The sequence below is a fragment of the Calidris pugnax genome, unplaced genomic scaffold (assembly GCF_001431845.1).
Source record: "Calidris pugnax isolate Ruff unplaced genomic scaffold, ASM143184v1 scaffold118, whole genome shotgun sequence".
Lineage (NCBI taxonomy): Eukaryota > Metazoa > Chordata > Aves > Charadriiformes > Scolopacidae > Calidris > Calidris pugnax.
In genome coordinates this window covers 3,839,494-3,856,551 of record NW_015090855.1, presented here as the reverse complement: position 1 = coordinate 3,856,551, position 17,058 = coordinate 3,839,494, and positions in this window count along the sequence as shown.

Here is a 17,058-nt window from a genome sequence, read left to right as displayed (position 1 = left end):
CAGTCTGTAAAACGATCCCTTAGCCTAACAAAAAACCATATTATTTTTGTAATGATCATTATTTCCTTACAGAGGTTGAAACAGCACAAGATGCTTGACTTCACGGGGCAGCGTTCAGAAACCAGCCCTGTCCTCTGCATTTCTGCTCTGCTGTCCTAGATGTGGGATCCCAGCACCTGGAGGGAGGAGCACTGGGAACAACCTCTCCACATGCCCATGACCTACTGAGAGATGAGGTCCTTACTCAAACGCCAGTCATGAGATTTTTCACATTTTGATGTAAAATATACGGGCTGTTCATGCTTCCAGTTTGCTGTAGGCAACACAGTTTAGCTGAGAAGAGGATCCTGGCCAGCTTGCAGGCTGCTCTGCTCTACAGGGACACACACAATTGGATTTTAATAGTAGGGAAACTGGCAACAAACCCTGTTGTTCAGGACATTACCAGAAGGATGTTTTCATTTAGTTTTACAGAAAAGAACGTAACCCCAAGAAGAAATCAGCACCCGTGTTTCCATGGCTTTCAAAAGGTGAGGCTCTTGGCTTTTCTCATTTCATTTCCCTGATGCTCTCAGCTGACTGAACTCAATCTTCATACCTGAGACAAAGCAGTAACGTTGCTCTTTGCTTGCTATGCAATTAGACACACGTAGGCAGCATTTCAAAGACTTCACGGCAGTGTATGCCTTTCTATTTTCTTAAGAAATGGCATAGACACTTGCACGTGCTCTTTTGTTAATTGTATGACCCCCTCAACTGCTGTTTCACAGCCAAGAGCTGTGGGCACCCGACAGCTGCACAGGTTTGCAGCTTCACCATCATGATCTGCTTGGACAATTTGTTCTACTGTACATGCACTGTTTCTGAATGTTAAGGTGTGTTTTTTTTAAAACACTAGGCCTTTCTACATCTAAAGAATAAGCCAAACCCAAGAATCAGGTAGTAGCTGAAAACAAGAAAAATAAAATGGATTAAATTCTGTTTTGAAGTAATAAATATGAGTCGCCACAATGATCATGTGAGACAGAGATTTCAGAAGTCAGGCTTCTATGTAGCATTTACACTTATGAATGTCATGACAGTGATATGAGCACATGGGCTGTCCATTTGCCCACATGAAGCCATGAGTTACTGTGGTTATTCTACCTTCAGCACCCATGCTTACTATGCACTGTTTCTGAATGTTAAGGTGTGTTTTTTTTAAAACACTAGGCCTTTCTACATCTAAAGAATAAGCCAAACCCAAGAATCAGGTAGTAGCTGAAAACAAGAAAAATAAAATGGATTAAATTCTGTTTTGAAGTAATAAATATGAGTCTCCACAATGATCATGTGAGACAGAGATTTCAGAAGTCAGGCTTCTATGTAGCATTTACACTTATGAATGTCATGACAGTGATATGAGCACATGGGCTGTCCATTTGCCCACATGAAGCTCTGAGTTACTGTGGTTATTCTGCCTTCAGCACCCACGCTTACACATTCACCTCCTATATGCCATGGAGCTTCAGCCTGCCTCTGAGAGATGGTCAAGATGCTCATGCTCCTCCTCTTTTGACTGAGGAACATCACTTTCAAGAGCAAAGACCAGGTGCTGAGATGTTGCCACGCCACTCACAGCCTTGGTGGATGTGACAGCCTTCCCTTTGGGAAGCACTGGCCTTTTTCCAGGGCTGGATTCTTTTCAGAGAGGGCAATCCCAGCTTGTAAAACCCACCTGAAATCAACTGTATAGGATTTGCTTAGTGTCAATTCTATTTATTTAAAATAATGAACAAAAATGTAAAAAACATCTGTTGACACAATTCATTCAGGTATTTTCCTGTCTCCCCTGAATCAGGTGTGGAGGATTAAAGACTCTCATCAGGAATGGCACAAATACTAATAGAGCCAGAGACATTTTATATTCAGCTCTGCTTCAGCTGACAGCTCAGAATTTCCGTAGGGTTCTTCCCTGGTGGAATGAGTTCTCTCTTCGATCTATACTGTGAGGGGAGGAAATGGATATTTAAGTTTCCGGGGTGTTGCTGTGGACTTTTATACTTGCTACTGCTAAAACAATAGGAGGAACTCAATGTTCTTGTTTCTGGGGCTTTCAGTGCAAGGTGTTAAGGAGGAACAGCTAATTCTCAGCAACTTAGACCCTGCCACTGCAATCTGCATTACAGTGGTTGGTGTTATCACAGGAATTGTGAGAGATTCTGAGCAAGCCTGATGGAGATGTTTGTTTGTGATGGACTTGTGCAAAGTCACGACTGAACAAGTGCACTGGAGAAGCCTCTGGCAGCAATTCCAGTCACCAGGAGGTTGGACTGCATTTTAAATGATTAAATGATTGCAAAATGTATGCGTGTAGGGGAAGGGGGGATAAAATACACCCATTAAATCGCAGCCTTTCAAAATATGATGTCACAACAAGTCACATCCTATTAGAGGAATCGGAAGATAAATGGTTGCTGTGGGCTGGTGAAAGAAGCCAGGAAGAAAATAAAGCTTTCCACCCTGTGTGTAAATTGTAAAAGATGACTTCTTGTGTTGCCTTGTTTCTGCCAAAGAAAAAATTCTTTGCTAAGTAAGAGAAATAGAGCAGAAGACAAATATCACAGAAACAGAGATAGCAACTAAGGCTTTCCACCAGAGAATGTCAGTTATTTCCAAACACAACTGTGTTTTGGTTTGCTTTCATGCCATAGAGTCTGCAGACCAGGGCTTTGCTTTTATCCAAGAGAGTTCATCCAAACCCAGGGCAGAAGGTTCATAGCTCAGGCTCTGGTTTCAAACATTACAGAGATAAACTATTGTTTAAGAAAGGGGAATTTGGCTCTGAGACAAAATTAATGAAGTCCTTTATTTAAACCAGTATGTGTTACTCAAGTGATACTGGGAAGAGGTGGGGCAAGGCTAAAGTTTCACTCAAAATTCCCAAAATGCCAGGACCCAGTGGGAGCACTGCCCAGGGACGGCACCTGCATCGTGTGTTGGGAAATGGACTTATTTTGATATTGTGAACTCTTGCAGATTTTTATATAAAAGCTATACCTGGCAAAACTGGTGTGTTACAACAGAACTCTCTCTTTTTCTTCTTACACAGCAGATTAAAAGATGCATTGCAGGAATTCCACATTTCTGTCATGTCTTCTCTGTGTCCCGCTTCCCACAGACTTATAATGCCTGGAGAGGAGTGGCAGCTGAAATTCTGCCCACCTGGAAGCCATTGACACAGACAATGAGAGCACTCTGGGCTCAAAAGAAAACCATTGTTTGATTAAAGCAATGGGAAAACTCCCTTTCTTGCTGTAGCTGGCAGCCAGATGGGCTCTAGCATCGTCTCTCTCTTCAGTCCTTAAATCTCCTTCTGGAGAGGGGGTAAGCAAGGTTGAGCAAATAGCTTTATATGCCACAGAAATAGCAGGGACCAGCTTCTCAGGGACCCGTGTCCTGTGAGTGAATTATCAGGTGGGAGCTCCACAGCACCCACCTTTGCCTACCTGGGTCTCTTGGGTGTCCAGTCGAAGGTGAATTCATATCTCAGCCTTTCCCTCTGCAGAAAACCTCTGCTCTTCATGAAGTTTGTAGGAAGCTGATGATCTCTGAAACCACGACCACAGTGTAAACCCAAATGCAGATTACCGTCAGTGCGTTTGAACAGCCAGGTGCTCTGTTCTGACAAACCTTTTATTTGGGTATAAAAGAGTGTCAAGATCTTTTTAAAGATCTTCAAAGTTGGGAGTAAATCACATATGTCCTTAGAAGCTGGGTTCTGGAGCCTTTGCTGCGTAACCTAATATGAGGGTTTGCTGGAGGCATATATTAATGGCTTTAAAATGAACTTTCAGCAAACGGTGCCTTGGGAGCACCCTTTTAGCCTATACTTCAGAAACATTTTGAAATTAAATATAGTGAAACAGACAGCTAGAAAAATAGACCATATTAATACTAATAAAAACCCTAATAGACAACAGACTGCAAGGCCATTAAAATTCTAGTCATGGCTGGGAGAGCAGACTGCAAACTTTGGAGACAACAATGTAGAAAAAGCAACTAACAGCAATTTTGAAGATATTCTGACGTGATTGTAAGAACATCAGCTGGTTCTGCCTTGGTTGTTGTTAATAGACTCTGTTGTGACCCCCTGCACAGCAGAAATGTAACATAATGAAAGACAAGGCATATAAATCAGCAATCAACTCTTTCTTCTTCTCGACACATCAGTAACAGCTAAATGAAATGAAGATCTGGGATGCTCCCCTGAGCTAGTTCTGCACCGCTTAAATTGCACCCTAATCTGCCGTATTTATAATGCAAGCAACTTCAATGGATTAGGTTCTTTGAAATTCAGTGTAATTTTGTAAAACAAAGTAATTATGAAGCTAGCACTTTCTAAAGGGCTATTAAGGCCACAGCTTACTACAGGGACAAAAGCGTCTGATTCCATGGAAGTTTGAATCTCTAGATTGGTATCAGTACATCATAAATACTTTTTTCCTTCATCCTGAGAGTAAGCACCAGCACATTGCTTTGTGATCTAAAAATCTCTTTTAATACAATGTAACTATCACTGTGTTCTGTAGGAAATTCATGTGGCATGGGAAAAATCTGGAAAAAATGATGAAAATTCCAATATTTTAGGTGGAAACAGACATCCTGATACCTTTGTGTATTTTTTACCTCATTAGACATTTCAGATACCTCCATAGGTGTTCATTACTTACTCAGCTGATTGATCATCAAAGGAGAGCTTAAAAAGGCATTTCATCAGGACCCTACCAGATGCCAATAAGAGACAAATAAAATAAAATCTAGCTAGAACTTCCGATTCTTGAATATAATATGGTTTGTGAAAATTGACAGCACGTGGTGGGAAAACAAGTGATATATCAATAATGCAGCTGGAAAACTCCACTAAATATCATCAGGTTAAGACAAACCACCTTCTTGCTTTCATTCACTCAGAGGTAACTGGATAATTCTTTATTTTAAGGAAAGCAGTTCAAGTTGCCAGTGTAGTTCATGTTTTTAGCAGATATGGGGCATCACACATTGGGCAACTGCCCACTTCTGAGACCGACTTGTTCTCTGGGAAGTTCCCACTTTGCTAGAGAGGGCTAGAAACTCAATTCTGACAGACTATTATAAACAAAAAGACAATTCTTACTGCTCTTGGACTTAGTGCTCTTTAGAATGTGTTGAGAGACATCTTTCTGCTATTTTTCACAGGACAAAATGGCGTGTTAAGTTCTGTATGAATGGAGGGCAAGAAGGAGAGGAAGGAGTGCTCTCCCACCACTGCCAAATCCATAGCGGGCTGGTGAGATACATCTTGTTGGGTACCAGCTCCCATTTCCACCCTCACCTGCCCCAGGACAGTGACCTTCCTAAAGAAATGAGCTAACCAAGAGCTGGGAATTGCAAGGCAAAGCAATGCCTTTTTCAGGGTCTGATCTGCTAGGATTCAGACTTTGCTTTGCAACCCAGGAAGACAGTGCTCCCTCCCTACAGCAGATGCTGAAAGGAAAGTGAGAATTCACCAAAAAATCCTAAAACTCAGACACTGCCAGCGCTGGCACACCTAGCAATCGAGACAGTCATTTAAATGTTACTGCTATGTGGTTCACCTACTTTTATCCTATTTCTCTTTACACTAATCAGAGTTGGGCACTTGGACAATAAAGTACTTCCAGCTCCAGCTGATGATTTCCTTTTTGAGGGCATCAAGAGAGTTATAAAAGAAATGTTCCCTCACACGAAGAACCAAAACAAGGAGAGTTCAAATGTGTTGCAATGTCAAAAAGTATGTTCTGCTTCATTCAGCAGCAGAAGAGCTCGCAGTTGCCTGTGCAGGAAAGCCAGCACAACTATCTGTTCGAGTAACTCTCCAAATTCTTTGACTCAGGCTTTTCACAAAGGAAAAATAAAAGCATGTAAATCTGATAACAAACTGCTACGTCTGGAAGGAGAGGGGCTCTTTAATTCCCGTCAAGATGTTTTTACTGAACCACTGCGAAAACGCACCTTGGTGTACTGTGTCAGAGACAACATTATCTGGGATCTTTGACAAGGAACTCCTCATTAACTTGTTCAGAAGCTGCAAAACTGATGAAAAATGAAATGCAAAAAATAAATTATAAAAGGATGATGGTTCAGTTCTTTTTGCAGTTAAACTCCATCCTGCTCAATGCTTCCTTCCTAATGACATTCATTACCAAGTGCTTTGGATCAGGATATTTTCCATAGTGAAGGGGAAATCAAGGAGATGTCACAGTTTTGGAACATGGAAAAGGAACAGTGCAATCTGCAGAAAACTGCACGGACAACAGGGACAGGGTCTAAACTTCTTACATACTGCCTGTGCATTTCAGCTCCTGGCTTTCTCTCCCAGCAATTGTCTACTGGTTTGCATGGTATTTCCCTGCTCACAGAAGCAGCAGCCAAATTTCCTACGCCACACACATTTGTTCAGCAAAACAGTGCTTGATCCAACTTAGAGTAAGCCAAAAGTTGATTTAACCTGCAGCTGCTTCTAATAACTCCAAGCAGTCAAAGAGCAGAGGTCACACATAGGTGGTAGGTACCGACAGATGCATTCAGAGCATCCATATGGCATCTTTGCTGGAGAGCCACTGCAGTAGTACCTACCAAAACAAAAAAGCTTGTTCATATTTTACTGTCATTAAACAACTTCTCTCCAACTTCTTGTATTGCTTTAAGTACAAGTTTCAGTCCTTGATGACATACAGCTTTCTTAGATGTATTTTGAATTATTTCCAACTTGTCAATTTTCGTCTCCTTTCTCATTTGCAAAAGGCCTGGATGAGATATTGCTCCTGGGAACAGAAGTACCATCCTAGCTCAACTCTGGAAATCAATACAATTAAAAGATGCTATAAATCTAGTTTTCCCTGAAAAGCAGGGGTTGTGGTTTGAGTTCTAAATTGGCAAAATCATCCCACATTTTGTAATGCAGGTAAAACCACATCTGCAAGTACCTTCTGGAGTACCAGGGTTTGTATTCTTGACTCGTGGGGTAGATAAATGAACATGTGTCAAAAGCAGGAGAAGCACTTACAGCCTTTCATGGATAATGATGCATCAGTTTTGATTCTTCTATTAAAGCAAAAAAAAGCTTGCATTATTCTTCAGAATCCCTTAATCATAGTCAAACAAATTAACTAGCACAGAAACATAATCAAATAATATGCAAAGATTTGTTAACAGCCTATTAGTAGATTCAAAGAGATTAAAAACAGCACTGCAAACCTTCCTCTTCAAGGTTTTCCTTCTTCATTTCTACTGGGCTCAGATTTCTTGACTTATTTTATGTGTTGTAGACCTAATGTTCGCATTGACATTAGCAGTGACAGCCAGTAATAATGCCATTGTCATTCGATGCTGACTTCCTGCAATCCCAAGAGTGCTAATAAACTGTTCCCTGATCCAAGCCCAGCAATATCAATGGAGACGATTCCTGCCGCTTTCTGTGGCTCAGTTGTTCACTTTCCCAGTTTAAGGTTGAATTACGAGGTGACTATTGCAAATAACACAAACATCACCTGGGCTTGCTCAAATGTCAGCTTTTATTTTGGGCTGTGTAGCTCAAGGAGGGAGCCTGGAGGAACCCTGACACTGAAGGCAACCTTTTCTTATATAATCTGCTATATGCTCTTATTTAAATAATGGCTCCTCAGGAAAACAACATGCTGTCACAGGACGTTCTGCAGGGAAAAGAAGACACACAAAAGAGAAAAACAATCTTCTGCAAATGCATCTACTTAAGGGGCTCTTAATTCCAGTTTTCTTACAGGTAACGAGTTTTCCAGCCAAACTCTCCACATCTGACATGAAGAAGTCTTTGTCAACATCAAACAGCACAAGCCTAACTGGTTAGAAGTTAATGAACAAGTTTATCCTCGTTCAGCACAGATAAAGTGAAACTTAAAAAAAACCCAGAACTTGAGTAAAACTCAAATACAAACCCATTCTTGATACTGAATCACATGTAAAGATTTTCAGTGTCAAAATCTTCCCATGAATTTTGATGCCTTCCTTCGCTTTGTTTCACTTATGGTTCAGGCAGGGCTTCACACCACAACTCAGTGACCTTCACAAGCCAGGACAGCTTGGCACTGATGCCAAAGTTCTCCCCTCTATTTGCTCCTGCCTCTGCTTTGCCCCTCTCTGTGCCAGCAGCGCCACAGCGAAGATAACCTGGGAACTAATTCAAGTTAAATAGACCTAACAGAAAGTCGTACCCAAACAAAACATTCCCCAAACCCAAGTGCAGTTTTGAGCAGATCAGTTTCCTGCCGACAGAGATCTAACTCTTGCTGTGCCAGAACAAAGGTCTAAAGACAGAGATCTAAATCAAGACACAGCCCATTTTTCCCCCTTTTTCCACCACCCAAATGAATGTGGTTTGGAAATTATATATTCTCAACATCCTACAGCGTATCAGCATCTTAGGAGCCTGGTTACAATGGAAAGCTGAGCTTTAAGTACCTAGGCTGCCCTAGGGGAAAAACTCATCCAGTTCAGCTGGTGCCAGATCAGGCACCGGTGTGGCAAGTGGTGGCTTCCAATATCAAAGATCACAGTTCTTCAGTAAACCCTATTTCTAGCCTTAAAAACGGTGACCGAAATAGAACATAACATCCAGGTCCATGAAATCCATCTGGGGTGGTTTCTTTAGGTGTTTAGTCATCAGTTCTAAGGATCAGCCCCACGTTAACAGGCGTATTGTACTTTTCTTGCTACTCGGCCAGTTGGACAGACAGACATGAACACATGAGACTGAAGAGAAAAATGTTCTCACATGCAGTGAACTGCGCAGTGTCAACCTGTGCACCTGGTTCTGCTACAAATGAAGACACACTTCAACAGAGACCACTGAGCAAGTAAAGAAATAAAACAAAAGCAATCAGAGAGCGTCAAATCTTCCAAGATAATTAAACTCTAATTAAGCATTCCGTTCTCACTTTGAACCATAGATCACACAATTTAAGCAATTTTCCACAAGGAGTTGGCAATCATGTGTGAATGTTCTCACATGCAGTGAACTGCGCAGTGTCAACCTGTGCACCTGGTTCTGCTACAAATGAAGACACACTTCAACAGAGACCACTGAGCAAGTAAAGAAATAAAACAAAAGCAATCAGAGAGCGTCAAATCTTCCAAGATAATTAAACTCTAATTAAGCATTCCGTTCTCACTTTGAACCATAGATCACACAATTTAAGCAATTTTCCACAAGGAGTTGACAATCATGTGTGGTAAAGGAAAAGCAACTTTCAATTGATTTTGTTTCACTCTGTAAGCAAGTAAATTGAATAATACATGGGATAAACAAATGCTAGAAATAATAGACACACACCCCCAAACAAAGCTAAATAGAACTTTTATTTTATATATTGCTGCTCTAGGTGGATCCTGGCCTTGGATCGATCCTTATTGGCTCGCTGCTAAGGGTCAGCAAAGGTCTGCCACAGAAGCGGTTTTTTTTCTTGCAAATATTTGCTACTTTTCTGGAGTAGAGAAAAGGATAGACTGTGCTAGAGACCCACCATGGCCTTCAGGAAGGAAAATGACCCAACCCCTCTTAAAAGTATGCATTCTGCTTTTAGTTTGATATTGAAAACACCTTTAGTAAAAGCTCCAAATGCCTCAAGAAGAGAGGGAAGAAAATAGTAAGAACGTGCAGTTATCCCACATCAAAGCATGTCACTTGACAGTATTTCTAGTAAAGCATCTCTGCCTGGGTATTGCGCCAAATCCATCTTCTTTCCCAACAACAGGAATGCCGCTCATGTCTTCAAGGGACCACCCGTGGGTGTGAGTCCAGCCCATTCCCCACTGATGGATGCCTTTGGATAAAAGAGAGAGAGACATTTTTTCTTGAGACTTTCCACTGAGAGTCTGTATCCAAAGAGCAATCGGGTACCTCAGTGCCCTTCCAGCCCCACGCCAATGACTACCAGTCCTCTCTTAGGAAGGATCGGTATCTGCCTGGATCCTTTTGAATTGTATTGTGAGCTGTGGGGTCTGTACAAGAGAGCCAAAAGGTGGAAACTGTGAGCAGTGATGGACCACAGCATGATGGACCAAGCCAGGTGAGTTACCGCAGCTCATCTCCACAAGGCAGGGCTGTGTGACATCTTCCTGTTCGTGGGCTGCCATGGCTGCAAGGTGCGGTGGCATCTGGAGAGACCAGACTTGGGTCTTCCAATCCATCTCTTCATGTGGCTTAAGAAAGGACGTAATTGATGTAATTTTGCTGGGGCTTTCTGTGGACATCATCATCGCCAATCCTGTTCCTCATTGCTGCCTATGGCCAGGGGGATTCCAGTATCTGAATACATAGAGTTCCTTTAAGGCTACCTCGATACATTTAAAAGACACATGAAAGCCTGGCCTGGTCTTTGTTTTGAGACAAATACATGAAGAAAAGGATGGGTTATTCAAGGGCACCAAGGATACACCAGAGCAGAGCTCCTGAGCAGCTCTAGCTGGAATAGGTCCCTCCAACTCTTCTCTCTCACAGCTGGCAGAGGAGCTATAAATCTAATTTTGCTACCTTTTCCCTTCCTACACTGTGGAACGGCATTTATGTGTTTCATTTATGCTAAATGTAGGTACACTTTCATTTTACTAAATGTGCCAAAAATAGAGATCATATATCATTAATACTGTCTGGCTTTCAGCTGAGTCATTACACGTTTATGGAGAAATAAGTATTTATGCAACTATTTACTTCGGTTTTATGGGCAATATATTCCAAAAGGATGTGTTGCCTTCAGCACAAAGGGTTTTCTATATCATTTGGTCTGTATACAGTTTATCTCATTATGTAAAATTAAGCCCTCTATGTTCAGTCAAAAAAAATACAATAAATTATATTAGCAAGTGAATTTCTCTCGTTCATTTTTCTTAGGCATTTTGTAATGTCTTTTATTCAGTGATCTCAAAATACATACCATATTTTATTAGAAGCTATAATTTCATACTAGCATGATTATATATACCACACATAAACAGTGTGTCCATCTCTGCGGTGAAGTATGCTAGATTTTTTAAGTTCACAGCAGAATATAAAAGTATAGGACAGGAGGTTAGGGAAAGCCAACCTAGAGAACTGAGACAAAATTCAGGCAGTTGCCGGAGTTTAAGCGTGGCTAGGGTGCAATTCCCTTAAAAAAAAAAAAACAAAAGCATCTTAATGAGCACAGGCAATTACAGTCTCATTTTTATGTGTCCTCTAAAATATAATTTGTGCAATAGGACCAGAGGTCATCTTCAAACTATTTTACATGGTCCTTACTGCATTGTTTCTGAAAAAGGCAGAACTGTTACTACATGTTTATCCTGGGGACTCCTGCCTGCGGACATGCCATTCCCATTTTTAAGACTTGAAAACTCAAGTGAGAATCCCTGGTTGGACTGGAAAAAGAGCCTGAGCCAAAAAATGAGCCCATCTAGACATTGCCAGTTTCCTCTGGATATATCTGAGGATATAAACCTCTTCACTTAGGTTGTGACCTGTAGCAGAAATGCAAGGGCAGGACAAATCATCCGCATCCCCCATTTTCTCTTCTCAGCTGCGATGAATTGGCTCAGAAGGACACTGCTCCTCTCGCTAGGAGATGGCTTTCTGGAAGCTCTAGAGATGACCTGCTGCAGTTGGGTGACTGTGACCTAACGTTTAGAAGCTGGAATGATTCAATAAAAAACACCCAAGCAAACAAATGAACTACCTTCCTTCAGGCAAGCCTCAGAGCCCACCTCTCCCCATCTCCTGGACGGAGCAGCTGTGGCTGTGCTGCACAGTGCCAACTCCAACACCTCCACCGGGACACGGCGGGAGCTGAAAGCAGAGGGTCAGGGCTCATTTACAGCTTTGGTTTCTCAAATTCACGTAAGAGGCGGGAGAAATCTCTGCAAATCCAGTTGTTTGCCAGCTGCATCTACCATCCCTCCTTTCCCTGTGCAAAACCTGGTCAGCAGCAACCTGCAATGGGTGGGCTCACGCTGCTGTCCCCCTCAATACGGTTCATAAGGTGCAAAAACGGCACCAGTAGCAGGTAGGAAAGCATTCATAGAATCATAGAATCATAGAATCATTGAGGTTGGAAGAGACCCTTGGGATCATCGAGTCCAACCATCTACCCTACTCTACAAAGTCCTCCCCTACACCATATCCCTCAATACTGCATCTAAACGGCCCTTAAACACATCCAGGGACGGTGACTCAACCACCTCCCTGGGCAGCCTGTTCCAATGCCCGACCACTCTTTCAGTGAAAAATTCCTTCCTAATGTTCAATCTAAACCTACCCTGTTGGAGCTTGAAGCCGTTCCCTCTCGTTCTATTGTTAATTACCTGTGAGAAGAGACCAGCACCAACCTACATATTTCCTACATATTTATTGCTCGTACATGGAGAACTTATAGTTCTCCAAAACATTTACACTTCCACCGTGTTTCTATAAGGTTTAGCCATAAAGATCCCTTTTAGAATAACGCAAACGTTTCCACTTTGTTTCCACTGATAGACAAGCAAGGGAGGAGATGGAGCGCATAGGCGTGATATGGAAGAAATGACGGAAGGCACCGCGAGACGGATAAAGAAAAAAAAAAAAAAGCATGAGGTATTTTGATGTTATGAGCTCTAAGCCGCAGTTTAGCAGGAGATGAGAGCGCCGAGCGGGCAGCGAGAAGGGAAATCAGCCGGAGCCCTCGCTCCTTTCTCATGGCAAGGCTGGCACCCGGTGGCCGAGGCAGAGATCAACACATCAAGTGACTGCCAGCATCTGCGAGGACTCGGGAGAGGCAGAGTGACTAAAACAAGAGCCAAACACACTCTCCGCTATTTTTGGTTATTCCTTTCTATTTTTTCTCACATTCATACGGCTGGCAGAACAGGAATTAATTTCACCAGAGAGACTGTAACTTCTTGTAGATAGCTTAGAGTAAGATGACCACCTCACACCTTTAATTTCTAAGATTTCTGGAGTGTTTATAAAACAGATAGCTGGGAAAATACTTATTATATTCAGACACAACCATTTTGAATGTCTCAGCTCCTAATTCCCTTTTTCATGCTTGTAAAGAAACAGAACATTGCAGAGGCCAAATACCAAAGAGAAAAACACTATAATAAACTTTTTTCCTGGCAAGTTTATTTGCTGGCATTTGTAAATCCACGCAGAAAGTGTAGTGCAATCAATATAGCTGAGGCCCAAATTCTAATTAGAGGCTCCTGTTTGAAAACAGCTTTTCTTTAAACGCTACATGGCTAGTGGTAGCAATAGAATATTCCCTAAAAATAAGAAAATGATTCATTAGTGTTCATGGAAACAGAAGATCAATCTGCCCTTGTGGAAGTTAATGAATACGCAGAAATATCACATCATGACCCCTGATCTCAATGCCTGAGGCAGCAGTATTATTATGCGCTCACCAGAATTGCTCAGCAACAGGACTCAGATACAACTCTTATTGCATTAATTTTATCTGTGTGATTATTTAAATTAATGACATTCTGGCTGCAAGTCACAAACTTCAAGAGATGTTCATCTGCATATATATTAATGATGCTTTTCTGCTGTAAGGTGTAGGAAGGGAAAGGAGAACTAAATACTAGCAATCTTAAGAATAAATATTAACAACTGTACAAGCACGAAGAATAAAGCTATTTCACTCACAGAAATGCTGAAACAGCTGACTTAAACCACTACCCTACCTCCCTCAAGTAAGCAAAAATTGTTTTGTTAAATCTTGGTCAAGCAAAAAGTGCAAGATCTCCTTTATTTAAAAAAAAAAAAATAAAAGTTTTGAAGTATGATGAAAATACCTTGAGGTCTTGAGTGACCTTTGGCAAGTCCTTGCATAAGTCCATCTCCCTCTATAAAACAGCAATGGAGAGGATGCCAACCATCCCATTTCTCTCAGCAGCACAATGATTTATGTAGTTATGTTGGCCTCTAAGCTATTTTAGCTAATGGCATTTGCATTCTGTTACCTGTAATAAGAACATCTAAGAAAAAGAAGTGTAATTTGAAGTCTTGATATTATGAATTTTTTTCCCCCTAATGTACTTGATTCCAAGATAAGCCTTTTAAGATCATTACCTGCTGAGTTCTGCTGCAGTTTGGACTGTCTCCATCTACCCACTGTGCTATTACCAGTTTCCTGGTTCATACCTGCTCAAAAGATAGAACAACTTTTCTTAGCATGGATTTGGAAAGTGGGGTAAGCAGCTCTACGCTTTCTCTTCCCACCCCTTCTTCTTTTACCCCTGGAACATATTCTTCTGTCTACACTATTATGACTTGCACATTGGCCACTGGTCTTTTGTGGGATGAAAGGGACCAGAGGATACAACATTTCTGTCCAGGCTTTGAGGAGCAGCCGTCTGAGAAATGGCACAGCGTCACTCAGAGCCGTATGAATGGGAGAGGTTACATGGAGCCAAAAACCCCCTCATGTGGATGACTTTGCAGAACTCTTTCCTGCCTTTAAAAAAGTTATCTAGGAAGATCTCTGTGGACATTCGAGAAAGAACAAGGTTGAAGAATACAAAAGGCCATGCTGGAATATGGTAGAGCAATTGAAACTAGTCCGTAAAATTGTTCTCATTTTTTTACACACAGGATAAGCTCAAAAAAAACCCCTTGTGAAGTCCTGTTAATATGGAGGGCCTGAGTGTAGGGCAGAGAATGAAGAAAAATAGTTCTCAAGGATTTGTCACACACTGATCCTTGAATCCCATGGTAACCCCAGGCCCCACAGCTCTACAGTATATTTTTCTGAAGTACATCTCTCCCAACAGAGCACAGCTTAGGTACCTGAAGGATTTCCACCCCAGTTCTGCATTTTTCTTCACCACGTACCAGGTACTGCTGGCACCCAGCTGGCACACATCGGTGTTCCACACACACAGTGTGTGTGCTGTACAGTATAAACACCCCAGCTCCAAATGCAGTGCAGACCTTTCCCCCACCATAAAGCCAGTAACTACAGGAGAAGCAAACCCTCTCACTTCCTTCAGCTAATGACCTTGCTAACTGAGCCAGCAATGACACAAAGATTAAGTGAATTTATCACAAATTAAAACAAAGCAACTTCTTGATACTGGGTTATTGTGTCATACACGCACAGTAATTCAAAGCAAACTTACTTTTAGGCCTTTTTTCCATCCTTTGCAGACAGTTTCACTAGAAAGAATAATATCAGAGCTAGTTGATTTAATGACCCTTCATTTAAAGGCCAAGGTTAGAGTGGCTTTTTTTATTTTCTTTGCAACTGGACTGTTCAACCACAGATAGTTATACTATATCAATCATTGCATGAGCGAAAGGTGAATAAAAGCATTTACTGAACTGTCATATCCATGATAAAACAACAGATGCTGTCAGCTCCAAGGGAATATATTAGCAGAAGTAAACCTGAAAGATAAAGACCTATTAGTCATAACACGCCTTTCCATCAGTTACTTATGTTAGCAGTTCAGCTTTGAAATAAAGTGAACATAATCCTTATTTACAATAAATTAAGCTTATCGTTGCACTATGGTGTATCTTAAACAATGATGGCATATTGATTTTTTTCCTTCAGAAACAAATTTACCTTCACAACACTCATTGGTTTCCTTCCCTGAAAGCCCCTCTCACCTCCAGTTCTGTTAGTACAACCTTTTTGGATGTAGAAACCCAACATCTTTTGTTTACCCGGTTTTTTACACAGATCCTAAGCCCAAATCAGGTAAAAGAAGATCTTACTGGAGTCACTGGTTACTTCAGAACACTGTAAAAAGCAGAAAGGCTGAACTGACATCTACTCCTTCCTTATTCCTGGAGAGAAAGTCTGTTAAATAAAGGAAAATAAAGACATTACCAGGCACAGTGCAAATCGAGAGCTGAACTACCCCAAAGTGCTGGCACTGTAACAGGGCACAGCTTTTTGCAGGAGCTGAGCACATTGGCCTGGGATTGGCCACCACAGGGGACTCCAGCTGAGACCTCATCAGCCTTAAGCAGAGCAGAATTACTTCAGCTGTCCTGAAAGCTAAATGTTTTTAACATTCCCTTACGATATTTACATGTTTGGCAGCAATGTGGCCTCGTTGCCTCCTGTTCCACTTGTAATCCCCTATAACCTCTACATCCCCTTCTAAAGGGCTGCTGCCTTGCTTCTCTTCCCATCATGTGTTTTTGTAGTCAATTAGCCTTGCTCAGAAGCACTTGTCCCTATTGAGTTTCTTCAATTTGTCCAGATCATTCTGTATTCTAATCTTGTATTCCTGTGTCCTACCTTTTTTTTTAATTTATAGATCTGCAGTTTTAATAAGCACACTCCCTACTGCTTTGTCCGAGTGATTAACTCCGACTGGAACCAGACACAGAACCAGGCATCCCTCTGGATACCCTCCTCCAGCACTCAGCACTGACAGCATCTTGTGCAGCTCACTGGGACAGAGGACACTTTTGAAATCTACTTCTAGTCGTCATGTGGGCCATGATCAACATCACGTCCTCCGAGTCTGATTGGAAACTTCATATTTAGAATTAAAAGTCAAGCTTAAGATATCTGCTATTTTTACTCAAACCACAGGACCATTACCTCGGTCACATGGGAAAATGAGCCTGTGTTTAATCATTCTCTACAAACATAAACAAATGTAGCTCATCCTCTACAAACCTACTCTGGCCACTGCATTCATTTTTCCCAGCATATCTGCTGAAAAATTGGCTGCTAGCATTATATGTGCCCACATAAATGCAATTATCATTAGAATTGTATCCCACATTTTTCAATTAAAAGTGTGCAGAGACCCATATTCCCCACGGGTGCAATCAAAATATGACCTAGTCCTTAAGCTTCTGAAGCGAGCAGGAATTATGTGGTTAGAGATGATCAGTCTGACCTGTAACCTGACAGGACATTCTTACTCAGAGCTTGTTAACGACGTGATTTAACTACACCTCGCTAAAGGCAGTGCTTTGCTTGTGTTCAGGATAATCACAATTTTCTATCTACAGCTGTTAGAACATTTCTGACCATTTCCCAC